A 14,799-nucleotide genomic window follows, 5' to 3' on the forward strand; every position below is an offset into this window, starting at 1 on the left:
CCATTCAGTTTGGGGCGGGGGGGGGGGGGGGGGGTTACTTGCTATGCAGGAACACACAACTGATAAAATGGCCTCAAGTTGTGGAAAGCAAAAACAGCCATCGTGACAAGGAGAAATAGACAAATCCCTAAGCCTCGTGGCAGATTCTAACAGCCTCTATCATATATGGATAGATCGTGCAGAAAAAAAGTGTAAGCATGTTGGAAGATAGTAGTACTGTTAGCTCATAGTTACTGAGAACTTAGGTGCTGAGCACCATTCAAAGTATTTTTGCTTGGATATAGAAACTTGCACCAAAAAATAGAGAGCATACATTATTTCAAATATCAAAGAGCACCACAAATATCAACCAGTTATGAGATCACAAAGAAAATCTCAATGTATTTCAAATAACCTGTTGTACTAATCACTGTCTCTACTAAATACAATGCAATTAAATTAAAAAGCAACAGGGGGCCTGGGTGGCTCTGTTGGTCAAGCGTCTGACTTCGGCTCAGGTCATGATCTTGAGGTTAGTGAGTTTGAGCCCCGTGTCGGGCTCTGTGCTGACAGCTCGGAGCCTGGAGCCTGCTTCAGATTCTGTGTCTCCCTCTCTCTGCCCCTCCCCCCTCACACTGTCTCTTTCTCTCTCAAAAATAAATAAATATTAAAAAATTTTTTAATTAAAAAAAGTAAGAAATTTTAATTAAAAAAATAAAATGGAGCAAATATGTGCAAAACGCACATCGACAAAAGACCTGTATCTACAATAGAAAATAACTCTGAAAACTTAATTAGAAAACAAAGAAAACAACCACATTTTTTAAAGGGGCAAAAACTTTGAACACTTTATCAGAGAAGATAACTGGATGGCAAAGAAGCACATGAAAAGATACTCAATGTCACTAGTCAACAATGGAAACAACCCAAAGGTCCTTCAACTAGCGAATGAATAAACAAACTGGAACAGCCATCTGATGGGATGCTATTTGGCAACAAAAAGGAAGGACTTATTGATACACATAATAATGTGGATAAAATCAAATGCATTATGCTAAACAGAAACCAGTCTCAAAAAGTAAGTCATATATGGTTCTATTTATATGACATTCTGAAAGTGCACTTTTTAGTTTTTGCTTTTTTTTTTTTTTTTTTTTTTGCAGAGCCCAACACAGAGCCCAACACTGGGCTTGAACTCACAAACCTGAGATCAAGAGTCCAATGCCCAACCAACTGAGCCCACCCAGGCACCCCTATATGACATTCTGTAAAAGGCAAAACTATAAAGACAGAAAACGGGTCAGTGGTTACTAGGAGCCGGGGCAGGGGTGGGGTTGGCTACAAAGAAAAACAGAGGAATTTTGGAGGAAGATGGAACATTTCTTGATCGTGGCAGTACTTACATGATTTTCTTTTTTTTGGCAGTTACGTGATCGTATGAGTGTCAAAACTAAAAACTAAAAAGGAGTGCATTTTACTGTATATAAATGATATGTTAATAAATCTGAGTAAAATAAACAAAACTAAGGAAATAGATCAACTTCTGGTGATACTGCTCAAGATAAAAGACAAAGTCACACAAGTTTAAACAAATTTTAGGAATTGAGAAATATAATTACAGACCTGATTACAGATAATAAAATTTTAAAAATCAAAACACTTTACACCAACAAATTCGAAAATATATATTAAAATAGTAGCTCACTTTCCAACCCGGGCCTGGCAGGGTGGCTCCCGCAAAGAAGGATGGAGACAAGAAGAAGGGCCGTTCTGCCATCAACGAGGTAGTAACCAGAGACTACACCATCAACATTCACAAGCGCATCCATGGAGTGGGTTTGAAGAAGATGCCCCTCAGGCACTCAAAGAGATCCGGAAATTTGCTATGAAGGAGACGGGAACCCCAGATGTGCGCATCGACACCAGGCTCAACAAAGCTGTCTGGGCCAAAGGAACAAGGAATGTTCCATACCGTATCCACATGCGGTTGACCAGAAAACGTAACAAGGATGAGGATTCACCAAACAAGCTCTGTACGCTGGTTACCTATGTACCTGTCACCACTTTCAAAAATCTACAGGCTGGTTTTTTTTTTTTAATTTTTTTTTTTTTACATTTATTTTTGAGAAACAGAGTGAGACAAAGCGTGAACGGGGGAGGGGCAGAGAGAGTAGGAGACACAGAATCTGAAGCAGGCCCCAGGCTCTGAGCAGGCAGTCGGCACAGAGCCTGATGCGGGGCTGGAACCCATGAACTGTGAGATCATGACCTGAGCCGAAGTCGGACACTCAACCGACTGAGCCACCCAGGCGCCCCAAAAATCTACAGACTGTTAATGTGGATGAGAACTAATTGCTGATTGTCAAATAAAGGTATAAAACTGCAAAAAAATAAAAAAGATAAATTAATTAAAAAAATAAAATGGTAACTTCATAGAAAAAAAAAACCCACCAAAATTAATAAAACAGAAAACCTAACTAAATCAACAATCATTCAGGAAATTAAACTGGTAATCAAAAGTATCTCCCATCAAAAAGACACCAGGCACATATGATTTTATATGTCAGCTTTATCCAACTGTTAAGAAACCAGTAAACTCCTGGGGCGCCTGGGTGGCTCAGTCGGTTAAGCATCCGACTTCAGCTCAGGTCATGATCTCGCGGTCCGTGAGTTTAAGCCCCACATCAGGCTCTGTGCTGACCGCTCAGAGCCTGGAGCCTATTTCGGATTCTGTGTCTCCCTCTCTCTCTGACCCTCTCCCATTCATGCTCTGTCTCTCTCTGTCTCAAAAATAAATAAACGTTAAAAAAAAGTTTTAAAGAAACCAATAAACTCTATATCCTACAAAGTGTTTCAGAAAATTTTAAAAAGGTGAGCAAGCTATTTTGTTTTATGGGGTTAGTATAGTTTTCTGATAGCAAATAAGTACAAGAAAAATTACAGATCATTTTCACTAAGGAATATAGATGCATAAAATTTTTTAAAAACTGCTCTATTTTATTTTTCTGTATACATTGTTTAAGTTATTTATTTATTTATTTATTTATTTATTTGATTTAAGTAATCTCTACATCCAACCCAGGTTCAAACTCATGACCCCGAGAGCAAGAGTTGCATGTTCTCCCAACTAAGCCAGCCAGGCTTCCCCAAAACTGCTGTATTTTAAGGGGTGCCTGGGTGGCTCAGTCGGTCAAGCGTGCAACTTTGGCTCAGGTCAGGATCTCATGGCTCCTGAGTTCAAGCCCTACGTCTGTGCTGACAGCTCCGAGGCTTGGGTCTGCTTTGGATTCTGTGCTTCTCTCTGTCTCTGCCCCTCCCCTGCTCTTGCTCTGTCTCGGTCTCAAAAATAAATAAACGTTTAAAAAAGTTAACACACACACACACACACACACGCACACACACACAAGCTCCCACATGCTCTTATCACAATGAAGTAGGGTTTAGCAAGGATACAATGTTAGTTTAACAGCAAATACTTCTATCAATATTCATCACAATGTATTATATTACCAAATTAAAGAAAAATGTGTTACCATCTTCATAGATGCAGAAGAGGCATTTGGTAAAATTAAACATTCATTCATTTTTAACAACACTCGGCACACTCGGGATTAGAGGCGTTGACTACGGTGATGCCCACAGCCAGACTGTGAGGGACACACGTAAACTAACACAGATCCAGTTTCTTGGTACTTGCTGCCATGGGGTGGCTTGCACACCTCAGTAAAGTACTGCCAGGGGCTTGTGTGAAGTATTTTGGGTAAGTTTCAAAACAACATGGTTTTATTTTGGACTAAGTGCTGCCAGAAAGTGGGGGCAGATTTACATTTCAATTTTTTTAAGTGTATTTGTTTTGAGAGAGAGAGAGAGAGAGAGAAAGCAGCAGATGGGCAGGCAGAGAGAATCCCAAGCAGGCTCTGTACTGTCAGCACAGAGCCCGCTGAGAGGTTCAGTCTCACGAACTGTGAGATCACGGCCTGAGCAGAAATCAGACACAAGCAACTGAGCCCCACTATATTTCAATTTTTATCGAGGAGGCCCTCTGGACCCCACCTGTCGTGACTCTCTGCCTGCTGCCGTCTCTACTGGTAATTATGACACCTAGAGCAGGCTTTAAAACCTCTAAGGTGAGGGCCACCTGACTGGCTCAGTTGGTCAAACATGTGACTCTTGACCTCAGGGTCGTGAGTTCAAGCCCACGTTAGGTGTAGAGATTATTTAAGTAAATAAATAAAATAAACTGAAAAAAAAAAAAAACCCTCCAAGGATAATATTTAAAGCCATGAGAATGGTCCTCTAAACTCTTCCCCATTGAGTCACCATCTTCTGGGCTACGGCCCTTGGGCAGCATACCCCCACCCACACACCCTCATTTGCAACCATACCAGACTCCCCCACACTCCCCGACATCACAGCCACTGTCACCCCTCGAGCCGTGGCTCACACTTTCAGCTCTGCCTAGAAGGCCCCTCACCCTTGCTTATCTCTTTCCTGCCTGGCAAACTTCTATTGCTTCTAGACCCAGCTCAAATGTCATGTGCTCTGCACCCCTTTACCCCTGTGTTGTCCCCCTCCTCATCATTCCTGCAGTCTTTCTTTCCTGTCTCTTGCCCTTCTTCGTCCTACATCAATGAAATACTGACTCTCTGGGTGCTAAGGAGTCCAGGGTGAATCAGGAGGCCACAGATCAGTGACAAGACTTATAGAACCACATGGGAAAACCTCAAGGTTGGAACAGGTCGGCTAGTCAGCTCAGCCAGCCCAGCTTCCGGCACTGGTGGGCACTTTGCAGATGCTCAGGGAACAGCTGTTGGTTGAAAGGAGTCTGTTCTGTGTTGAAATGTGTCCCCCCCCCCCCCCCCCCCGCCCCCGCAAATGATCCTTTCTAATCCTAACTCCCCAGTACCTGTGAACATAACCTTATCTGGAAATAGGGTCTTTGGAGATGAAATCAAGTTAAGATGAGGTCACGCTGGACTGGGTAGATTTTAATCTGAATACTGGTGTCCTCCTAAGTAGAGGGAAATTTGGACACAGGCATACAGGGAAGGCCTTGAAGGTGGAGGCAGAGACTGGAGCCATCTACAAACCAGCCAGCGACAAAGAAGCAGGAGGAGGCAGGGAAAGTTTCCCTCTCTGGAGCCTTCAGAGGGGGAATGGCCCACTGATACCTTGACTTTGAACTTGTAGCCTCCAGAACTGTGAGAGAATACATTTCTGTTGCTTTAAGCCACCCAATTGTGGTAACTTGTTTCCGCAGCCCTAGGAGACCAATACGGAGTCATAAACTCCTGAGTCACCTCCCCCCCATCCCCCGCCCCCCACTGCCCTAGAAGGCCGCAGCTGCCCCAAACTCTGCTGCAGGCTGGATCTCCCCCCACCCCGAGCCTGGCCGAGGCCTCCGCTCTGTGACCACCAGAGGACTACTTCCCTATAGACACTAGATGGCGCCAGCGGACTGAGCCCTTCCGGCTCTCCGGGCCCCCGGGGGCTGGTAAAGGGACTCCGTGCAAATCCAAGATGGGGATCAGACATCCAACTTTAAGTTCTTCCCAGAGAAAGTGGCTTTTGTTCTGTCAGTGAGGAAATTGGATCCTCTCCCTTGCAAACTCTCCTGCCAACTCCATCTCGCCCTTCCTCCTTCTCAGCCTCAGAATTTGAGTGGCCCGTTGAGGGCCGCTTTCCCTCTGGTCCTCTGCCACCAGAGGCTGGGGCACCCAGGGCTGGGACGAAGTGCAGGCCATGCCCATGAGGCCCTGAGCACAGGATTCGCAATCGTGATTTGGGGCAAGCCGGCCTGGGTGTCCCAGGTGTGGGGACTACCACCTCCGCAGACGGCGTGGATGTGGGAGGGAAGACAGGGTGTGTGCGTCCACTCTGGCTCTTGGGACTCTGTATTCGCCTCCCAACTTGACATCTCCCACGGCTAACGTCCATTAGACCCAGCTCCTTCTCCAGCCTTCCCATCGCAGAGAACCCACTCCACGATCTGAGAGCCATTTCTGATACTTTCTTCTCTTTCTCCCCGTGTCCTACCCAATGCTGCGCACTGAAGAGCCCGCCTCCAAAGCACGTCTGAGATTTGTCCGTTTCTCCCCACTGCCCCTGCCACCCCCTGGTCCAGGCCACCACATTGCTCACCTGGACTAGCCCCTTGCTACTCAGTGTGGTCTGTGGATCAGCAGCATGGGCACCACCTGGAAACTTGCTAGAGACGCAGGGTCCCAGGACCCACCCCAGACCTCCTGGACCCGAATCTACATTTCGGTAAGCTCCTCTCGGGTGACCAGGGAATTCTTGAGGCACGGTGCTGACTCGTCTTTCCGCACCTGCTCTTACCCTCCTCCACCCATTTGAACAGAGTAAGAACCTTTTGGAGACATACCAGATGATTCCACTCCCCTGCTAAAAGGCTTCCGTGGCTTCAGCGCTCTTAGATGGTGTTCAAGTCTTTATCATGGCCTATGAGACTTGCCTACTCCTGCAGCATGCTTTCACCCCACTCTCCTTCTGGCTCCCAGCCCTTCCTCCTTCTGAGTTCCCGGCAGGCTGGACCTCTAACTGGAACCTTCCTCACCTAGTTAACCCCTGTGCATTTTTGCACCTCAACCATCACTTCCTCAAGGAAGCTCTGGACCACACCAACGGGGTCCAGCTGACCAGACCAGTTCTCACAGGCAGAGACTGCGTGGATCTGTGCTCCTCTGTATTCCTAGTGCCTCTGTATTCCTAGTAGTAGGTGCTCAACACACTTGCTAATTACTGATGCGTCAGAGCAGGCCCATGAGGGTGTGAGTGCTTGTGTTTCCGGAGCTACTGTGACTCTCCATCCCAGGATTATGAGGACCAGGCCAGCATCAGATCTGGTAGAGCCATGGATGCTGTGCCCCCGAGATACCGGATCCCCTCTCTGCACATTGTCCTGCCAATCCCCACCTGCCCTCTGCAACCTCAGTGTTGCAGTTGCTGCGAGGAGAAGTAGGAGGGGGCGGAACACTCACTGCCTGGTTCTGCCCTCACTGGCAGGCTGTCCTCTGCTCCTCCCACTTCCTCTACAAGTTCCAGTGGGGGCCAAAGACTTCTATTTTCACCCCAAAAACAATCCCCTGGCTTTGTCCCCCACACCCAAACAAGGGCGAGGACCCTTCCCTGGGTCCTGGCCCCTCACTCCAAGACCTCTTGACCTTCTGCACTGGCCCCTGACTTGCTCTTTCCAATCAAAGCTTGCTTTCATTTCTCTGGTATTCCCCCTTCTTCCCGTAGAGATGTACAGTCTTTTTTGACCCTTTTGTCCGTTTCTCTTACTCTTCTTCACACGGTCAACCACAGAGCTCAGCTCTCTCGACCTGAACGATCTCCCCAAACACCTGAGCAATACTCTCATCTCTTCCAACTCGCTCAAGCCCCCCTGTGCTCTAATCCCCCAGAGGGCTGCCCTTCCCCCTCTCCCACCAGGACGCCTGCAGGGGTCTCCTGGTTGGCTCTCCACTCCGACCCCTTGTCCACCACCTTCTTTTCTAACATATTCTGTTCGGACCACATCATTCAGTCTTCAAATCCTTCAGTAGCTCCCACTTGCCTGGGGAATCCTGTCTGCATCCCTAGTGTGACAAAGTCCTGCTGGGTGTGGGCATACCCCCTGAGCTGCTTCCCTCACCGGCTCCCTCCACCCTGGACTCCTGTCCGTTGCCTGGATAGGTCACTGTTGTTGGGGGAGAGCCTTGGCCGGACACCCTATTGTGAGACTGGATGTATGAGTTTGCCAGGGCTGCTGTAACAAAGTACCACAGACCAGGTGGCTTAAACAACAGAGATTATTTTGTCATAGTTCTGGAGGCCAGAAGTCCTAGATCGGCGTGTCAGCAGGGACCCTTCGTTTGAAGACCATGAGGGGAGGATGTGTTCCAGGCCTGTCTCCTGTACTTGTGGATGGCCATCTTTTTCCTGTGTCTTCACATCCTCTTCCCTCTCAATGGGTCTGTGTCCAAATTCCCTCTTCCTATAAGGACGCTAGTCAGTTTGGATTAGGGTCCATCCAAAGACCTCATTTTAAATTTTTTTTTTTCAACGTGTTTTATTTATTTTTGGGACAGAGAGAGAGAGAGCATGAACGGGGGAGGGGCAGAGAGAGAGGGAGACACAGAATCGGAAACAGGCTCCAGGCTCTGAGCCATCAGCCCAGAGCCTGACGCGGGGCTTGAACTCCCGGTCCGCGAGATCGTGACCTGGCTGAAGCCGGACGCTTAACCGACTGTGCCACCCAGGCGCCCCTCAAAGACCTCATTTTAACTTAATTACTTCTTTTAAAAAAAAATTTTTTTTTAATGTTTTTATTTATTTTTGAGCCAGAGAGAGAGCATGAGCAGGGGAGGGGCAGAGAGAGGGGGAGACACAGAATCCGAAGCAGGCTCCAGGCCCTGAGCTGTCACACAGAGCCCGACATGGGGCTGGAACTCACAAACCGCTAGATCATGACCTGAGTCGAAGTCGGACTTTTAACCGACTGACCCTCCCAGGCGCCCCTAACTTAATTATCTCTTTAAAGACCTGATCTCCAAATAGGATTTCGACATATGCATTTTAGCGGGGAGGCAATCCAATTCATGACACCAAAGATCCCAGGAAATAATTATTTTCTCAGGGAAGAAGATGGAAATAACGGGCAATGAGCATGGTTTATTGTCCTTAAACAAGGCACTGCAGGGAGCTGTGTGTTCCTTCCCAGAAGGCAGATTACTAATTTGGAACAAGAGAAAAACATCAGATAAATTTGCAAAACTTCTTGTGAATATTCCTTCTGATCCTAGGTAATACACATTTTGCTTTTTTAAGAAATAATTTTTTGAACGGGTATTATAGTCACTTGCTTCAAAACCCAGAGTCACACAAGGGGTGAAAGATGATCCTTCCTCCCATGTCACTCTCCTTTCCCAGAGGCACTTCATGCTTCCTGTATCAGGAGTGGTCCTCTGTACATTGACACATTGACACATTTCTCATCATCTCTTTTTTGTACACAGATGACAGCATTCATGCATTTGTTCTGCACTTGGCTTTTCCCATATGACAGTGGATTCTGTAGATTGGTCCAGAGCTGGGACACCTGGGTGACTCAGTCAGTTAAGCATCTGACTCTTGGTTTCAGCTCAGGTCACGATCTCATGGTTCATAGGTTCCAGCCCCACATTGGGCTCTGCGCTGACAGTGCAGAGCCTTCTTGGAATTCTCTCTCTCTCTCCCTCTCTCTCTGCCCCTCCCCTGCTTGCACTCTCTGTCTCAAAAGTAAGTACATAAACTTAAAAAAAAAAAAAAAAGATTGGTTCAGGACTATTATATTTGCTTTTCCATATCCACTTTGTATTTGGATGCATCGTATGCTGCAACAAAATGTTCCAGGCCCATCTTGTGATCTTCCCTCCCCAGCTCTGAATCAGCCATTTCTCCAAGGACTCCTGGTTCCTTTTAGTGGCAAACAATATTTTAAAAGTCAAGATCTAGGGGAACCTGAGGGGCTCAGTTGGTTAAGCATCTGACTCTTGATTTCGGCTCAGGCCATGGTCTCATGGTTAGTGGGTTCGAGCCCCATATTGGGCTGTGAGCCGACAGCGTGGAGCCTGCTTAGGATTCTCTCCCCTCTCCCTGCCCCTCCCCCACTCTCAAAATAAACTTAAAAAAATAAATAAATAAAAGCCACGATCTGAACTCTAGGTATGCTCTCTGTAGTCGAGGCGTCACTGCTCCCAAGCCCTCTGGGGACAGCTAGGGAATATCTGTGTGTATGTGTACATGTGAACATGCACTGTGTGTATTTATTTCTGCAGCTATTTGAGTAGATGGTATATCATGGGTCCCCACCAATACCTCCAATTCCAATCTGACACAGCTGGGTTGGTTATTTTGTTTCCCTTTCTGATTTTGTAACTCTGCTCCCACTTACCGGCTTCAGAAAGGACTTGTTCAGTAATAGGAGGGACGAGGAACTGCATTATAATGTGATGGTTGTTGCCAAATTGCCCTGCAAAAAGAATGTACCCATTTACACCCCCACCAGATATTTTTAAGCTTTTTCTTTTGCCGGTATCATAGGTGGAAAATACTATTTTTGATGTTTTAACATGTATTACTTTTATATGATAGCTTGCTCATTTTTGAATGTTTCTTTTTTTTTTTTAATTAATTTATTTGAGAGGTTGGGGAGGGGCAGGAGAGAGGCAGAGAGAGAATCCCAAACAGGCTCTGTGCTGTCAGTACAGAGCATGATGCCGGGCTTGATCCCATGAAGCGTGGGATCGTGACCTGAGCCAAAATCAAGAGTCAGATGCTTAACCCTCTGAGCCACCCAGGTGTCCCCACTTTTGAATGTTTCTAAGGACAAATCAAGAAACTTGGCAAGAGTGTTGTAGTTGGATGTAACTACTGTCCTTCCACTTCTGCCCTAAAGAAAACAATAGAAGGGGTAAAAAGCCAAAAAACCAAAAAACACCTCTCGGCTTTGGAATTGATGCCTGGTCGTTGCTGGCAGAAACTTGGTTGCAAGCAGTGGGTGTCCCTTCTGTCGCCATCCCAAAGAGCAAGTGAATTGGCCCTGCGTTGGAAACTTGAATTGGTCCTGTCATTTCTGAAGACTCCCCTTGCTGGCAGGGGCCAGGAGCTGGTGGATTGTGACAGAAAATCTGCTATGCTCTGTTTTTGTTCAGGATAGACTCTGGGACAGACAGTCTCTAGATACTTGTCTCTGGGTGTGCTGAAATTTCTTTCTTGTGATTAAAATAATTAAAGTTTAGTCAATCCAAAGAAGAAAGGCATTTCTTATTTTGGTAGATCTTTTTTTTTTTTAACGTTTATTTATTTTTGAGAGAGAGAGAGAGACAGACCGAGCATGAGCAGGGGAAGGGCAGAGAGAGAGAGGGGGACACAGAATCTGAAGCAGGCTCCAGGCTCTGAGCTGTCAGCACAGCTTGAACGTGGGGCTCGAACCCGCGAACCATGAGATCATGACCTGAGCTGAAGTCAGACACTCAATCGACTGAGCCACCCAGGCACCCCTTATTTTGGCAGATCTTTGGTATTAGATTGAAATTGCCCATAGCTGACCTTTTGTATTAACCTGCAAAAACAACAACTTTGGATGATTCTAATTTTATATGCTGGTATTTTGATCTATGGCCTAACAAGTCCCCTTCCCACTTACTTCCTTACCTGTGTTGTCGAAACATAATCCATCCTTCATGATGTAAAGTGAATGGCACCTTCCCTGGGAATCTTCGCTCATCCCGAGAAATGAAGTCTTCCTCCCTTCTCACTACTCAGGCACTGTGCTGGTGCTCCATTAGACTTTTTAAATGAAGTTTTAGGTAGCTGTTTAGTCTCTTTCTCCCTATTAGTCTGCAAGCTATTTGAGGACAAAGGCTGAGTCTTGCTCATTTTTGTGCCCCTGGAATCTAGTACCAGGCTTTGTATTAAGTAGATCCTAAAAAAAAAAAAAAAAAAAAGTTTTTTAATTTTGTTTTTAATGTTTATTTAATTTTGAGAGAGAGAGAGAGAAAGAGAGAGAAAGCATGAGCGGGGGAGGGGCAGAGAGCAAGGGAGACCCAGAATCCCAAGCAGGCTCCGGGCTCTGAGCTGTCAGTACAGAGCCCCATGCGGGGCTCGAACCCATGAGCAGCGAGATCATGACCTGAGCCAAAGTTGGACGCTCAACCGAATGAGCCACCCAGGCGCCTGCCCCCCCGCCCAATTTTATTAAACAAATGAACAAATGATTGGAACATGAGTGAGGACAGTCTTCCATCCCACAGACAGGTTACACTAAAAGTCCCTACAAGTGTTTGGAACCCGGATGCTCAAGGGCTTTGGGGCCACCCCAGAAGCCACAGCAACCCTCATGCTTGGTAGTTGTGTTGAACCATAATCCTTCCATCACACACCCCAGATCACCCCCAGATGTTCAGCCCTGGCCCCCCAGGATTAACCTGCGAACAGGCTGCCTTTGCTGGAGGCCGGGTTACTTGCTCCTCCAGGGAGGCTGTGGGTGGGGAAGTCCATATTTGCCAAGCCCTCTGCAGTGCCCTGCCAAATGGAGAATCATCTACTACCCCGGGCTCAGGAATAGGTCAAGCTGCCCCACATGGGCTGCACAGGACATTCCTTTGTTGTGAAATTTTCTGGGTCCCCTGGGGCATCATGGGAAATCTGAAATGCCAAATAGCTGTTCACCTCTTGGCATGGGATGGGACGGTCCCTAAGCCCTGCCATGTTCCTCTACCACTAGGGAGCTTAGGGGAGTGACCTATGTATGTATATCTATCATCTATGTGTCTGTCTATCTATCATCTATCAATCATCTATCTATCATGCATTATTTAGAGGGGAAATCACAGTTTTGACTTCATCTCAAACATGGACATCTTGGACGCCAAATCTGCACAATTTTCAATGTCTTCTATGTCTTGTTATAAAGAGTAGGCAAACCATACTTTAACTTCAGGAATAATGACAAAAGTGTAAATCAAAACAATGCCATTTTCTTTCAATTGGCATATTTTTTAAAATGATAACCCCCCATGCTAGCAGGGCTGTGGGAAAACACACACTGCCAATGAGAGTATAATTTGGAATAACTTTCTTGGTGGGCAATTTGAGATATAGCAAAAGCCACTAAAATGTGGATTTCTTTTGATCTAGCATTCCATTTCCAGTAGTTTATCTCAAGGAAATAATTTAAAATACTATCAAACCCTTGGTTATTAGAATTTTTTAAAAGTTTTGGTAATCCAAATGTCTAAATTACCAATAGGATGGAAAACTGCAACCATTAAAAATTATGTAGATGGATGTTTTATGAGATTAAAGTAGACTGTGAAGATTAAAAAATCAAAATACTATTTAAAAATGATCTTCTTAGGGGTGCCTGGGGGGCTCAGTCGGTTAAGTGTCTGCCTTCAGCTCAGGTCATGATCTCACGGTTCGTGGGTTCAAACCCTGCACTGAGCTCTGCGCTCACAGTACAGAACCTGGAGCCTGCTTCCCCTCTCTCTCTGACCCTCCCCTAATTGTGCTCTCTCAGTCTGTCAAGGATAAATAAACTTAAAAAATAATTTTTTTAATGATCTTTTTAGGGGCGCCTGGGTGGCTCAGTCGGTTGAGCATCCAACTTCGGGTCAGGTCACCATCTGGCAGTTTGTGAGTTGGAGCCCCGCGTCAGGCTCTGTGCTAACAGCACAGAGCCTGCTTTGGATCCTCTGTGTCCGTCCCCCGCCTCCACTCTCTCTGCCCCTCCTCTGCCCCCACGATCTCAAAAATAAACATTAAACAAAACATAAAAGTGATCTTTTTAAAAGAGGAAACTATATTTAGGCATAGAAAAAAGAACCACATTACCAGGAGGTGGTAGGTTTTCTCAATTTTCTGAAGTGAGTATGTGTTACTTTCGCATATTTTAAAATACTTCTACGCGATCGATCGGAGAAAGACCTACCTGAGAGGTTACTACTTTTGTTGTTGTCCAGGGCTCTCCGCTTTCCAGACTGGGAGGTGGGGGGTTCAGCAGCAGGGCAGGAAATTCCTTTTCTCTCCTCCCACCACCTTTCCCCACCTGCGGCAACCACTTCAAAGCCAGCCCTCCCCCCAAACACCCCCCCCCCCCAGGCTCTGCGGGTTTTGTGGCTTTTTGCCTTTGTCCTCCCTCATCTGTCTTTTAAGAGAAAGGTAACGACTCCAGGTTGACCCCACGTTGGAAAGTCTCCCTTCCCCAGCATTCCTTACCTGATGGGACACGTTTCTGCCGGTTTTCCAGTGACAAAGAAGGCTTATCTATCAAGGAAATAAGCAGTCTTTCCTCTTCATATATGTTTTTTTTTTCTCGTGGAGGAACAATTCCTGCCGCTTTGTGAACGAATTTATCATGGTCTGCGGAGCTGAAATGCCCCCTCTCCCTACACTGCTGGGCACCTGCCATTCTTTGACCCTTAGGTCATCTGTTATCCTACTGAAGGGTGTGCCATTTCCCTGCCATGCCATGAAATTAGTTTTTCCTCTGCCTGAAGCTCACTGGTTGGAACAGAGACTGAAAGGCAGAAGGAGGGCAGTAAGGGCCTTGGGAGGCAGGCAGTGTCAGATGGGTTGGGAATGGGACAATGGGACAGGGAGGGGAACACTTCAGCAGAACTACCTGGGTTTGAATTCAATCCTGACCCCACCTTGGGCAAGTTAATCCACCTCTTTATGCCTCGGTTTCATTATATGTGGCCTGGAGCTCTGAGCTATAAGGGCACCTGCCTCGTAGAGCCGCTCTGTGGCCCTGGGGGTACACACACCGAGTGCGTAGAACTCTGCCAGGTACGCAGCGAGCGAGTATTAGCTGTTACCACCATTACTTTCAAAAACTGGCAAAGCGCTCTTCCCTTCACCTCCTTACAACTAATGGCAGTGATGTTTGTGCGGACCCTACTGAGGACTGGGGTGGAGACTTGGCACAGATGCTCCTAAAACGTTTTCCCGACACTTTTAAGTATTAGAGAAACACATCCTGACCGTTACCCCAGGACAACGTTGAGAGCAGCCTGATCTAAAAAAAAAAAAAAAAAAAAAAAAAAGTGGCCTGATTTTCTATCCCACAGTGCCCTGCTCTTCCCTCTTCTCACGCCCTTACCACCTTTTGTGATTGTTCACTGTTGGTCTCTCCTACCAGGCAATGACGTCTCCACCTCTGTGTGCTCTGCCTTCTGGTCTTGAGATCTCCATCATTCCCCGCCCCAGACCGTGTCTTCTGCTTCTCCACCTCAGGGAAGGGGATGGCTAGCTGCTCAAGGTGCCTTCCTC

At 46.5% G+C, this 14,799-nt stretch overlaps 2 long non-coding RNA genes and 1 pseudogene across 2 annotated transcripts; 2 read left to right on the forward strand and 1 right to left on the reverse strand.

Moving 5' to 3' along the window:
• The first annotated feature begins 709 nt into the window (after positions 1 to 709).
• LOC112855810 (large ribosomal subunit protein eL31 pseudogene) lies at positions 710 to 4,650 on the forward strand (annotated as a pseudogene).
• A 296-nt stretch (positions 4,651 to 4,946) lies between these two features.
• On the reverse strand, positions 4,947 to 8,632 carry LOC147579857 (uncharacterized). The gene is made up of 2 exons (XR_015252226.1): positions 8,259 to 8,632; positions 4,947 to 8,022 (listed from the first exon to the last, which is right to left on the reverse strand). It is a non-coding gene; the product is annotated as an uncharacterized LOC147579857 (long non-coding RNA).
• LOC147579858 (uncharacterized) lies at positions 7,858 to 8,807 on the forward strand. Its single transcript, XR_015252227.1, has 2 exons — positions 7,858 to 7,961; positions 8,626 to 8,807. It is a non-coding gene; the product is annotated as an uncharacterized LOC147579858 (long non-coding RNA).
• The last annotated feature ends 5,992 nt before the right edge of the window (positions 8,808 to 14,799 follow it).

This window comes from Puma concolor, chromosome B3, assembly GCF_028749965.1.
Source record: "Puma concolor isolate L17-30 chromosome B3, mPumCon1.1.hap2, whole genome shotgun sequence".
Lineage (NCBI taxonomy): Eukaryota > Metazoa > Chordata > Mammalia > Carnivora > Felidae > Puma > Puma concolor.